The sequence below is a fragment of the Narcine bancroftii genome, chromosome 6 (assembly GCF_036971445.1).
Source record: "Narcine bancroftii isolate sNarBan1 chromosome 6, sNarBan1.hap1, whole genome shotgun sequence".
NCBI lineage: Eukaryota > Metazoa > Chordata > Chondrichthyes > Torpediniformes > Narcinidae > Narcine > Narcine bancroftii.
The window spans coordinates 124,321,289-124,334,472 of NC_091474.1; the positions used below are offsets into that span (position 1 = coordinate 124,321,289).

At 43.4% G+C, this 13,184-nt stretch overlaps 1 protein-coding gene and 1 long non-coding RNA gene across 3 annotated transcripts in view; one reads left to right on the plus strand and one right to left on the minus strand.

Annotated features, from left to right (window-relative positions):
• Window positions 1–9,901, minus strand: part of LOC138736439 (uncharacterized) — a 45,449-nt gene extending 35,548 nt beyond the window's left edge. The window contains exons 1-2 of the long non-coding RNA XR_011340280.1: window positions 9,480–9,901; window positions 7,561–7,630 (exon numbers count right to left, since the gene is read on the minus strand). This is a non-coding gene — a long non-coding RNA (uncharacterized lncRNA). The remainder of the gene's footprint in view (window positions 1–7,560; window positions 7,631–9,479) is intronic.
• Window positions 9,746–13,184, plus strand: part of fam83b (family with sequence similarity 83 member B) — a 37,461-nt gene continuing 34,022 nt past the window's right edge. For both annotated transcript variants that reach the window (XM_069885966.1, XM_069885965.1), the window contains exon 1: window positions 9,746–9,860. The gene's annotated coding sequence lies outside the window, so the exon portion shown is untranslated. The remainder of the gene's footprint in view (window positions 9,861–13,184) is intronic.

A 13,184-nucleotide genomic window follows, 5' to 3' on the forward strand; every position in this document is an offset into this window, starting at 1 on the left:
GGTACAACGTTAGGAAATAAATGCACACTTGATTAAATTAGATCAGGGAAGTGGTCATTCCCTTTTCCCCAGTGTATGAGGGTCTAAAACTAGAAGCGACAGGTTTAAGATGAGAGGGGAAAGATTTAATAGGGACCTGATGAGCAACTGAGAGTGTTGGATATAGGGAAGGGGCTGATGGACGAAGTATTTGCAGTGGAGAAAAGTACAATTCTGAAGTTGCTGGCGATGAACCTGCCTATACTTCCCTACTGGCCGATTTCCCATCGGTGCTAGCCCTGAATTTCCATGACACGGAACCTGCACTCGGTGTGTAGCACTTCATTCAGACTACTGGACCACCAGTTTACGCAAGGACAAGACGACTTCCCCAGGACAAGCTCCTCCTGGACAAAACCGAGTTTGTAACCATGTTGGGCATTGTCCGCTGCTCGAACAGCTCTTAGGCCTCTCCCCTACATATGGTCCTCAAGAACTCTAGAGGGTGGCGCCTGTGTGGAGACTACCGGCGGTTAAATGATGCAACAGTGCCAGACAAGTGCCCAATACCACATATGCAAGATTTCGCTGCTCGACTCGGGGAACTCGGATCTTCTCTAAAGTTGATTTGGTTAAAGGATATCATCAGATCCCAGTGCACCCCGATGACAACCCAAAGGCTGCCATCATCACCCCATTTGAACTTTTCAAATTCGTGCATATGCCTTTTGGCCGAAAAAATGCGGCCCAGACATTCCAGCGCCTTATGGACGTGGTGACTCTGGACCTGGAGGGAATATTCGTCTATCTAGGTGAATGTCTCATCATCAGCCCAATGCAGGAACACACAAGGAACAACTTTGGCAGCTCTTCACCAAGCTTCAGGTTCATGGGTCAACGGTCAACCCAGCTAAATGCCAGTTTGACCTGGACACCATTAATTTTCTGGAACAACGTACCAACAGCATGGGAGCCACGCCACTGCCCGACAAAGTAGAGGCCACCCGCAGTCTTCCCAAACCAACCTTTCTCAAGGCACTGCAGGAATTCAGCTGTGATCAGCAGCCTGACCCTTTAACATCCGCTTTCAGCCAGCTGCATTCAGGTGGCTGGGGGAGCCGCTGAGCTGATTATCCCTCTCAGAGGAGGGTTAAGCAGCTCGCCTCAAGAGCGCCTCCTGCACATTCAGGTGGCCTCAAAACAGCCGCATATTGCCTAAACATGCGGCTTTACATGCGGGGCAATTAGCCATCTGAAAGTGCCTAGCACATTCATTTCATTACATTGTCAACCAATACCACAGAGGGTTAATAGGCAGGGGGATCTAGCGGAGTTGTTTAAGTGAACTGGCGTGGACTTGAAGGGCCAAGATGGCCTGTTTCCATGCCATAAACTTTTATATGGTTTATATGGTTAAAAGACATTCAGACAACTACATTGGTGAGCAAGGTCCAGAGAGATGAGCCTAATGCAGGCAAATGGGACTGGCTTAGCAAGACCTATTTCCATGCTATCTCTATGATTCTAGATGCAAATTGGAACAAAACAGGACAAATGTATAGCATTAATTTTAATAATTGTTAAAAAAAGCCCAAGGTGAATTAAAATAAATGGATTATAAGGAATAAATCAAATTGAAGAGAGATTACTAAGATTTTAGAGACATGGAAAGTTACTTTTTGGAGACAGACCTTCATTGCACAGAGTCTACACTCACCATCAGCCATTCATTTACATTCATCCCATTTTTTAACTTTTCCACATCCCACCCTAATTCAATCACACCTCAGGGTGATTTACAGCAACCACGTCCACCCAACAACCCACACATCTTTGCGATGTGGGAGCACCTGGGGAAACCTACGCGGTCACAGTGAAGGGGTGTAAACTCTGACAGCACTGGAGGACAGGGTTGAATCCTGGTCTCAGGAACCGTGGAGCTGGTAGTCAATGCCTCTACTAGCAGAGAATGTTGTGGTGCCCACTACTACAACACTGTTACATGTTATCTGGACGTCTTTCAATTGTGAAGTTAAATTGTTATGAGAAACTCTATCTCAATGTTGGGGGCTGGGATTTGAAAGGCCAAATGAACAGTAAACTATCCCGGAATATTTTTTCTTTCTTGTCTATGAAAGGTAAGTGAAAAACTATTCTCCCACCCAACTGTGGTAGCCACACCTTCAGAGAAATTTCACCGTGAGCAGGTTCAGACTTTTAATATGCAAGTAACTTCTCGCCAGGAATAGAGATCAATCACGTCCACCTGAATGAATGAATCTTCAAAAGTCAATTTTGTTTTCCGACGCAGAAAGACGTATGACTCACACAAGCAGGGAATGGTAATCAAGTACAGGCTGGGAAAAAAGCAACCCGTTTTTCCTCTCATCCAGGTCAGTCAATTGTTCCTCCTCTACCACCCACCCGTGTTACAAGAGAGTCAGTTTCTCGCAATATAAGATAACCAGCTACTCAGTGACCTTTCCTTACTTATGAAACTACTGGAACGACAATACAGTGTCACAGCTTCAAAGACACCTAAGGCTAATCTTCATCACTTGCTTGTGCGGAGTTTGCCCATTATGCCTGTTGTTGCATGGGCTTCTTCCGGGCACTCCCACATCACAAAGATGTGCAGATTGATTGATTGTCAGTTGCTCCTAAGCTGGTGTGGAAAGTCAGCTCACATGGGATCCAGGGTGAGCTGGCCAACTGGATACAGGATAGGCCTGGAGGTAGGAGACAGATCGTGGTTGGTGGGTTGTTTTTCAGGTTTGGAGCTTTGTGATCAGTGATGTGCTGCAGGGAATGGTGCTGGGCCCACTGTTGTTTGCAATCTCTATTAATTTGGATAAATGGGTAATTTTTCACGGCTAGAAAGTTTGCAGTTAATATCAGAAATGGTGGTTTAGTGAACAATGATTTTTTTATTGTCATGTAGTAAAACATATTATTACACAAAATTGCATTTCGTTTGCTGTAAGGCAGATAAAGATTCGCCATCAGCACAAATTGCCTGCCTCGCCTTACAGCCAGAGAAAGAGAAGCAAACAAAAGTCCCTTCAAAGTCACTGAATGCCTGTGAATTAATTTCCAGTGCTCCCACAGCCCCACAGACTTCAATCCAAACCATTGGCAACCCGAGCTACGCATCCAAAACTACAGGAAGCCTTCAGCGCCCCTTGGAGCCCCTCTCGCATCCTGGTTCCAATACCTTCCACCCACTTCAGCTAGTTCTGAGCCAGGCCTGAGTGCCTTAACCACAAGTCACCAACAGCCCACCATCACAGGGCCCCTCACTGGTCATCTGCTGCCGTGGTCACCGTCCCATCATCTCTGTTTCTCCATCCCTAATGGGGGAGGGGTTGAGGAGAGTTGATCTCCCCATTTTCTGCTTCCCAAGAGTTTTCAACCTCTGAGATTACAGTAGGATCCAGACAAATGAGGAGAGTGGATCTAGAAATGGCAGATGGAATTTAACTCAGACAAGTGTGAAGTGTTGCATCTTAGCAAATTAAACCATGGCAGTAAGTGGTAGGACCCTGGAGCATGCTGTGGAACAGAATGGACTTGAGATAAATGTAAATAATCCCCTAAATGTGGTGATACAGGTAGACACAGTGGTGAAGACAACGCTGGGCCTGCTCGGCATCGAGCACAAGAGTTGGGACATTATCCTCCAAATGAACAAAGACGTTAGTCAGACGACTCTTCAAGTATTGAGGACAGATCAGTTGACCTTAGTTATAGGGAAGGATGTCATGAAAAAAGGATTCACAAGGATGTTATTGGGACAGAAAGGACTGGATAGGATGAGCCTTGCTTCCCTGGTGCTTGGGAGGCTGAGGGATGACCTTATAGAGGTTTATAAAATAATGAGGGGGGGCATGGCTAAACTGAATGGTCGCAATCTTTTTCCCAGGACAAGGGAGTCTAAAATAGAATGCATTGTTTTATTATGAGAGTGGAGAGATTTCAAAGGGAAATCGAAGAGTGGTGGGTTTCTGGAATGAGCTACTGGAGTGAGTGGTGGAAGAATGTACGATTACAACATTTCAAAGACAGTTAGGCAGCTGCATGGAGAAGGGAAGATTTAGAGGGAGGGCAGCAGGATTGGCGTAGCAGTTAGCGCAACACCTTTACATCACCACCGCTGTCTGTAAGGAGTTTGTACATTCTCCCCTTGTCTATGTGGGTTTTCCCCAGGGGCTCCAGTTTTCTTCCTCTGTTCAAAACGTACTGAGGGTGTAGGTTAATTGGGTGCAAGGAATTGTGGGCCGAAATGGCCTGTTACCATGTCTCATGTCTAAAATTATAAATTTAAAGGCAGCCAAATGGGATGAGGTCAGGTAAACAAGTTGGTCTGCATGGACCAATGGTTTTTCAGTGTAACTAGATACCTGCGTGTGGTGACTGGTAGAATGCTGGGGAGCTGATGAGGATGTGAGAAAATAAAATGGGATTCAGTAGGCCTGAATGGGTGGGTAAATGTCAGAAGAAACTGCGTGGGCTGAAGGGCCTGGTGGCACGAGGTGTAACTTTATCTACGATGAAATCTAGTTTGGTGTCAGGACCGACAAGTTAACTCCTTACGAGCCAAGGAGTTAAACACATTTGAACACATTTGTTCAAAGTTGTGGTTCAAGCAACCTGGGCAGGATCAGTTCATGCATTCTCCTGTGCAAAACAGCTCATTAAAACAATCCCGCTCTGTCTGTTTGGGGTAAGTGAGACGTAGGCCAGACCAGAGGGGGACCAGGTGGGCCAGTTGACGTGAGCTTAAGATTTTGAGGGGGCTCTTTGCCTTGTAAAGAGAGTCAAGGGAGGGGGAATCCTTTAGCACAAAATATTAATATTTTAAAGAAGATTCATAAAAGTTTAATATAGTAAAATATAGATAAATAAATGTGGATAACTGAAATCAATCTATGTTCCATATGTATTATATGTACACAAATAAAATTAAATCTTTTCCCACTCTTCTCATGACCGCCACCATGCTCGCCATGCATGTGCATCGTGTGGGAACAAGTGATCGTGTCTGCCTTCAAATCAAGCAATAGCTCAATAGATCTCGTCTTTCCCCATCAGTTACTTTGTGGTTATATATTTGTTGTGTTGTGTAATTGTTTTATAAATAGATATCTGTATTGAGCCTGTGCAGCGTCCATATACTCTCACGGCACAACATCTCTCTTTACTATATTTCAGAAAAACTTGGCTTTGACAGCAGATATATGCTAACGCTTTGAGTGGTTACACCTGTGGGTGGTTTCAACGCGTGTTGATAAAAGAGACATTATTATGGTTTAAATTAGTTGTTTCATTGTTAGCTTTGTTGTTTCGTGCTGTCTTTTGTGTTTTATACATTCTTGTTTTTTTCCTTTTGTTAAATGTTAAATGCAAAATACTTTTACGCTAATAAATTTTATATTATGTTGACATGATAGAGCTGCAGTTTGTGAAAATCTTCAGGTCAGTAATTTTGCTACCACATACTGACCAATAGATTTTACAATATTGGTAGTAATATTTTATTTTTAACCAATGTTGTACAAAACATTACACACTTACATTCACTCTTGTTTTATTGGTTAATATCAAAATATTACTACCAATATTATATAATCTATTGATCAGTGGGTGGAAGCAAAATTACTGACCTCGAAGATTTTCACAATGAAAAAATATGAAATTGGTGCAGTAAAAGAGAAATTACAAGAAGAAGCTGTCAAAAATCAATTATTGACTTCCTAGTGAGATATCACCATCAATGAGAATGACCAGGCTGATGTTGATAACCAAGACCAGCTCCAGATCAACTATGGGCAGATATCCTGGAACTGAGAGAGAAATGGAATGATATACTTGAAGAAACACAGCCTGTATCAATCAAAACGGGTGTGTCAGGTAGTTCTGCAACTCACAGGAGGTACCCAACTCAAAAGGATACTTCAGGGGGAATGTGTTCTTCAGTATAATTGACCTCGTAATCGATGGCCTTTCACGTTGCTTTTCTGCAGTCAGGGATATTTGGTGACTTTTTGTGACAGTTTAAGCAGTTAGATGAGAATGAGTTGTTACAACAACCTAATCAGTTTCAAGTGACGTTCAGAGTGAAGAATTTTTGATGTGAATTTCAAACTCGATGCTGGTGTCACCAAAGAAAATTTAAGGTCAAATATTAAACTTGAGATTGGGCAACATTTTCCAAAATGTCCTCGTCGTGCTGCACATTTTTCTGTCATTGCCAGTGGCCACTAATGAGAGGAGCTTCAGTGTCCAAAAATGAATTAGGTCCATGATGGTGCAAGAACGTATGAATGGATTAGCAATTTTGGGACAAGGCAGAGTTGTTTGATTTTTCTGGTGTAATTGATGAATTTGCCCAAAGTAAAGGACTTAAAGCATTTCTGAATGTGAAGAAGTGATGACCATTTCAGATCAATTACAGCTTCTTGTAATTTCTCTTTTGCTGAACCAATTTCATATTTTTTCATTGTGAAAATCTTCGAGGTCAGTAATTTTGCTTCCACCCACTGATCAATAGATTATATAATATTGGTAGTAATATTTTGATATTAACCAATAAAACAAGAGTGAATGTAAGTGTGTAATGTTTTGTACAACATTGGTTAAAAATAAAATATTACTACCAATATTGTAATATCTATTGGTCAGTATGTGGTAGCAAAATTACTGACCTGAAGATTTTCACAAACTGCAGCTCTATCATGTCAACATAATATAAAATTTATTAGCGTAAAAGTATTTTGCATTTAACATTTAACAATAGGTAAAAACAAGTGTAAAAAACACAAAAGACAGCACGAAACAACAAAGCTAACAATGAAATAACTAATTTAAACCATAATAATGTATCTTTTATCAACACACATTGAAACCACTCACAGGTGTGACCACTCAAAGCGTTAGCATATATCTGCTGTCAAAGCCAAGTTTTTCTGAAATATAGTAAAGAGAGATGTTGTGCCGTGAGAGTATGTGGATGCTGCGCAGGCTCAATACAGATATCTATTTATAAAACAATTACACAACACAACAAATATATGACCACAAAGTAACTGATGGGGGAAGACGGGCTCTATTGACCTATTGCTTGATTTGAAGGTAGACATGATCACTCGTTCCCACACGATGCACATGCATGGCGGTCATGTGAAGAGTGGGAAAAGATTTATTTTTATTTGTGTGTATGGCCACCACAACAGGATACTTATAATACATATTGAACATAGATTGATTTCAGTCATCCACATTTATTTATCTATATTTTACTGTATTAAATTTTTATGAATCTTCTTTAAAATATTAATATTTTGTGCTAAAGGATTCAGATCTAAAGGAATAAACATGAATGAATTTTTATAACAGGACTGTACTCTATTGTCTTATATACAATTTGAATAAATTGTTTGGCATTACCTTTTTTATATAAATCGTTCTAGTTCTTTTATTCTGTTCTGTTAAATGTATATACCCAGACATAAATCATATAAATCATATGTATTCAGCACTGATTACAAAAATAGTTAATGAGCAGTTTGAAATGGGGCCTACTTTTCCTATCTGGCCTGGGCCTACTCCCAGCTTTGCACGGGCCTGGTGAGATGAGCATACCGGGCAACATCTGAAAAAAAAGCAGAAATAATCTGGTTGATATGAGAATGAAACCCTCTATGTGACAAATGTAAAATTGCTGTGGCTTCTTTGATTCACATGTTTTGGACTTGCCCTAGTTTAGAAAAAAATTTAGTTATTTTTTTCAAGCATTATCGGTGATCTTTAAGGTGAATATGAAACCTTCCCCTTTAATTGCTCTTTTCAGATCATTTTTAACTTCAACTCATATTTGAATGTTATCTTTTATTTCATTGATAGCCAGACATGCAAATTTGATTGAATGGTAAGATAATGCTCCACCTACACACACATAAACACACAATGGTTAAATGACATGATGTCTTGTATAAGTTTAGAAAAAAGTAGATATGCCATCAAAGATTAAAATACTAATTTCTTAAAGACATGGGGCCCTTTTATGGACCATTATCATAATCTAATGTTTTAGGGGTGTCATACCCTTCAACGAGCTTGTCGACTTCTTCATCCACTTTGCGGACAACTTCCACCCAGATCTCAAACTTACCTGGTCCATCTCTGACAACACTCTCCCCTTCCTGGAACTCTCTGTCTCCATCTCAGGAGACAAGCGGGCCACCAACATATACTACAAACCCACCAATTCCCATAACTACCTGGACTATACCTCCTCACACCTTGCACCCTGCAAGGATTGTGTCTCCTGCAAGAATTGCATCCCCTTCTCTCAATTTCTCTGTCTCTGCCACATTTATTCCTAACATGGTCTTCCAGTCCAGATCTTCAAAAATATCTGCCTTCTTCCACAAATACGGCTTCCCCTCCACCACAATCAATTCAACCCTCACCCACATCTCCTCCATCTCTCGCTCATCTGCCCCCAGGTGCAACAAACACAGAATCCCCTCATCCTCACCTGCCACCCCACCAGCCTCCGCATCCAACTCATTATATGCCTGAATTTCTGGCACTTGCTACAGGATCCCACCACTAGATGCATTTCTCCCTCTCCTCCCTTCTCGGCTTTCCGCAGGACCACTCCCTCCGTGATTCCCTCCTGCACTCATCCCTCCGCACCCATCACCCCCGGCACCTTCCCCTGTGCCTGCAGGAGGTGCCACACTTGCATCCACACCTCCTTCCTCACCATGGACCCAAACAGCCCTTTCACATGAAGCAACACTTCACTTGTACATCCAGAGGACTTATCTACTGCATCTGGTGCACCCTTTGTGGCGTTTATGACATCGGAGAGACCGCTCGCAGACTTGGTGTTTGGTTTGCTCAGCACCTCTGCTCCGTTCACAACCACAGCACCCTCCCAGTGGCCAGCCATTTCAATTCCAGGCTACACTCCTGCACTTCACATGTCTATCCATGGCCTTATGTACTGTCCCACCCGCAGACTGGAGGTACAACACTTTATTATCTGTCTGGGCACCCTCCAGCCACATGTCATGAATATTGACTTCACTGCTTGTCACTAAACCTGCTGGCCTTTTCTTTCCCCTCCCCCTTTTCCAGTCTTTCCAGCCATCCCCACCTCATTGCTGCTGTCCCCTTTCTCCACCTATCATCTCCTTCCTTTGCGCCCCTTACTCTTTTGTTCAGATGCCTGCCAGCATTCTCTCATGTCTTGATGAAGGGCATTGGTTCTGTATCTTTACCCTTGCTCCATCCAGGACACTGTTTGACCTGCTGAGTTTCTCCACCATCCTGTGTTTTTACTTCAATCACGGGGTCTAGAGAATGCTTTGATTTACTTTTCACTTGATACCCCCACGCTAGGATTTTATTTCCCAACCTCGTATGGGGGTTTTGTTTTGTTTTTCTTGCAATGTGCCCTGTTTAATAGCCATAAAACCTCAAGATCTTACCAAGATATGCCAATTAAAGGGAGCCCTCTCGCTCGGGAAGGACGGATGATTCACGAATTACGTGGGAAATGAACCGTGACAAATAGGTTCCTCGGTTAGTTTCAGGCGGGATCACGCTCTCGGTTTGGAAAACATCTTCATGGCTCTTGGTTGACAGAGGAAGGGTGGTTCATAACGTGGAACAGGTTCTGCCCAGCCTTGGGCTCGGCTTCAAGCGCATGTTGAAACTGGTCTCCACGCCCTGTGCTCCACTGCCGTGCCCTGAACACACGAACCCACGTTTCACTTTGGAACCGAGCGCAGAGCCAGGTGGAGCCGGTCGTTTCTAAGAGGGGAGATTTAGGGACAAGGCGATCAAACTCTCGTCCCAAACCGCACGATGTAAGTGAACGCTGCCGCTTCTGACAAACTTTCCGCCTGGCCCGTCCCGCTGCCGAGCTGGGAGGGACGGGCGCTGGTTTATATATATAATATCTCCCAACACAAATGTAGCCAGGTAAAATGTCAACAGGATACGGGGATTGTGCAAGGTCTCGGTGGCACCGCCGCAGTTCCCAAACCCTGGCTCGTTTGGGGGACGGTTGTCCTTGTGGTCTGTGTGAACAGTCGCTGCAAAGACTGGAAGCGGGGGCGGGGGTCCCTGAATGGAAGTTCGTGGCTGAGAATGCGTGTGATGCAGGACACGGGGACGGAGCAGTAAGGATTGATGGCGGAGATGCTACTTGGCCATTGCCACGGCTATAAGGCGAGAGAATGACGATGACACCAGGCAACGGAGCTCCTATTGCATTCACCTCTTACTTTCTTTCACATAACTTGCCCATCTTCCATTCATCTCTCGGCCCCGTCGCTCCCCGCCTGTCCAGCTGTCTCTCCCTGGCTCTTCATAATCAAGCTCTGAAGCCCTGGCCACATCTTCTTCAACCTCCCCTGGGCCCCCATCGCTGATGTTAGAGGATTGGACGTGGCCTACCCAGCTTTAGTTGAACTACCCGATCTTGTCTTCTGTGCCCTAACGAGCAAGTTTTATTTTGAATGTGCTCGCGGTCATCTTTAACAATGTTTCTCTTTCTTTCCTAAGATATAGAAGCTGGACCATTGAGTCAATGTCAGCTCACAATGCCATCCCACCTTAATGTCTTGGTAACCTCTGTCCCCCCCTCCTCCAGCTTCTACCATTTATCTGCTCACAAGAACATAGAACATGTGCAGGTCCTTCAGCCCAGCAGGTTGAGCCAACCTATCCACAACAATCTATTTTTTCCTGACCTCACACCCATGGGTCTCTATTTTTTTCTCACAGCCATGTGCCTGAGAGTCTTTTGGATGTCCCTGTTACCCCAGCCTCCAGCACCAACCCTTCCAGGGAGGCTCCCAGCACTCAACTGCTTAAGACAAAAGTACTACCCCTGACATCTCCGGCTTAACATTGCTCCATTCATCGTAAAGAGATGTCCTCTGGTTTTTGCTACTGTTGCCCCAGGATAAAAAGGTGCTGGCTGTCCAGCCCATCGGAGGCCCCTCCTAAAACTAAAACCTCTATTAAGCCACAGCACATCCTGCATTGCTTCAAAGAGAAAAACCCAAGATCTGTCAACCTTGCTTCCCAAGACATGTTCTCCAATCCAAGTCACATCCTGGTAGATCTCCTCTGTACCCTGTCCAAGCCACCTCCATTATTCCTTTGATGAGGCAACCAGAACCAAATATAATACTCCCAAGTGAGTGTGGTCTAACCAAAGGTTTACAAAGCTGCAACATTACTTCATGGTCCTTGAACTCATTCCTCTGAAGGCCAACGCATCCTGTGCCTTCAAACTAGTATTGCACTAGGTGCAATTTATAGTGGTCATTTAACCCACTGACCTCCAGGTGGGGACGAAAATGGAATAACCAAGGGAAACTGGTCAGAGGGAAAATGTGCAAATGGACACCCAAGGTCAGGACCGATCTCTGGTCTCTGGGGATGTGAAGGAACAGTTCTATTACCCGCATATCTGTCCATCCACTTATCACAATATCATAAGATCTCAGAGCTGAAGTAGGCCAATTGGCCCATCGAGTCTGCTCCACTATTTTATCACGAGCAGATCCAACCTCCCACTCAACCCCACTCTTCGGCCTTCTACCCATAATCTTTGATGCCCTGACTAATCAAATACCTGTCAATCTCGGCATTAAATACACCCAATGACCTTGATTCCACAGACTCACGACCCTCTGGCTCTCTGCATCTTCACATCTCGGTTTTAAATTGACACCCTTTTATCCTGAAGTTGTGCCCTAACCTTTGACTCCCCAACCATGGGCAACATCCTTGCTCCATCTACTCTGTGCAGGCCCTTCAGCATTTGAAATGCCTCGATGAGGTCCCCCTCATCTTCTGTACTCCAATGAGTACAGTCCAAGAGCTGATAAACATTCCTCATATGCTAACCCTTTCATTCCCGGTATCATTCTAGTAATTCTTCTCTGAACTTTCTCCAACGACAGCACATCCTTTCTCAAATAAGGCACCCAGCACTGAACACAATACTCCAAGTGAGGTCTCACCAGTGCCCTATAGAGTCTCAACATTACATCCCTCTATTTATATGCTATTCCTCTCAAACTAAATGCCAACATTGCATTCTCCTTCTTCCTCACCGATTTAACATGGACATTAACATTTAGGGTGTCCTGCTTGAGGACACCCAAGTCCATTTGCACCTTGGAATTTTGAATTTTTTCCCAATTTAAATAGAAGTCTGCCTGTCTATTTCTTCTATCAAAGTCTGTGACCGTACACTTACCCACAAAATATTTAATCGGCCATCTATTTGCCCAATCTCCTAATCTATCCCAATCTATCCAAGTCTCTCTGCAGCCTTTCCGTATCCTCCGCACCACCCACCCTACCACCTATTTTGGTGTCATCTGCAAATTTAGCCACAAAGCAATCTATTCCATAATCTAAATCATTTATTTACAACGTAAAAAGAAGTGGCCCTGCCACTGACCCCTGAGGAACACCATTAGTAACAAGTAGTCAACCAGAGTAGGATCCCCTTTGTTCCTGCCCTGTTTCCCGCCTATCAGCCATTAATCTACACATGCTAGTTTCCTTCCTATAATTCCATGGGCCTTCATCACTTTAAGTAGCCTCATATGGCACATTGTCGAAGGCCTTTACAAAGTCCATATGCACAACATCCACTGCATCTCCCCAGTCTATCCTATAACCATATAACCATTTACGGATCCTACTTGTGATCTTTTCAAAAAATTGCAATAGGTTTATCAGGCAAGATTTTCCTTTAAGTTCGTTTGATAGCAGTTCATGGGATTCAAATTTATGATTGGAATATGCATATCCAGCTTCCAAAAGATCAAACTCCTAACAAGTTGATAAACTTCTAATTTTCGCAAACAATGACCAATACCATTGTTAGTGTGCTGAATGTTAAAAGATTTGTAAAAAATAATTGAGTTAAGGTAAATATTTAAGGTAGTCTCTTTACCATTATTATCATCTTATTTATGCTCTCAAAAACTTAACCCAATGAAAGAAATAAGAAGGCCTGCTTGATGACTTCACTATTCTTGGATTGTTGGAAGTTCCAGATAGTTACTGATTCCACCTGCATTGAATTCGTCCATCGTTATTGAATGAAGATCTACCGAGACCAATGCCTGAAGAGGGCGCACAAAATCAGTGAACCGGTG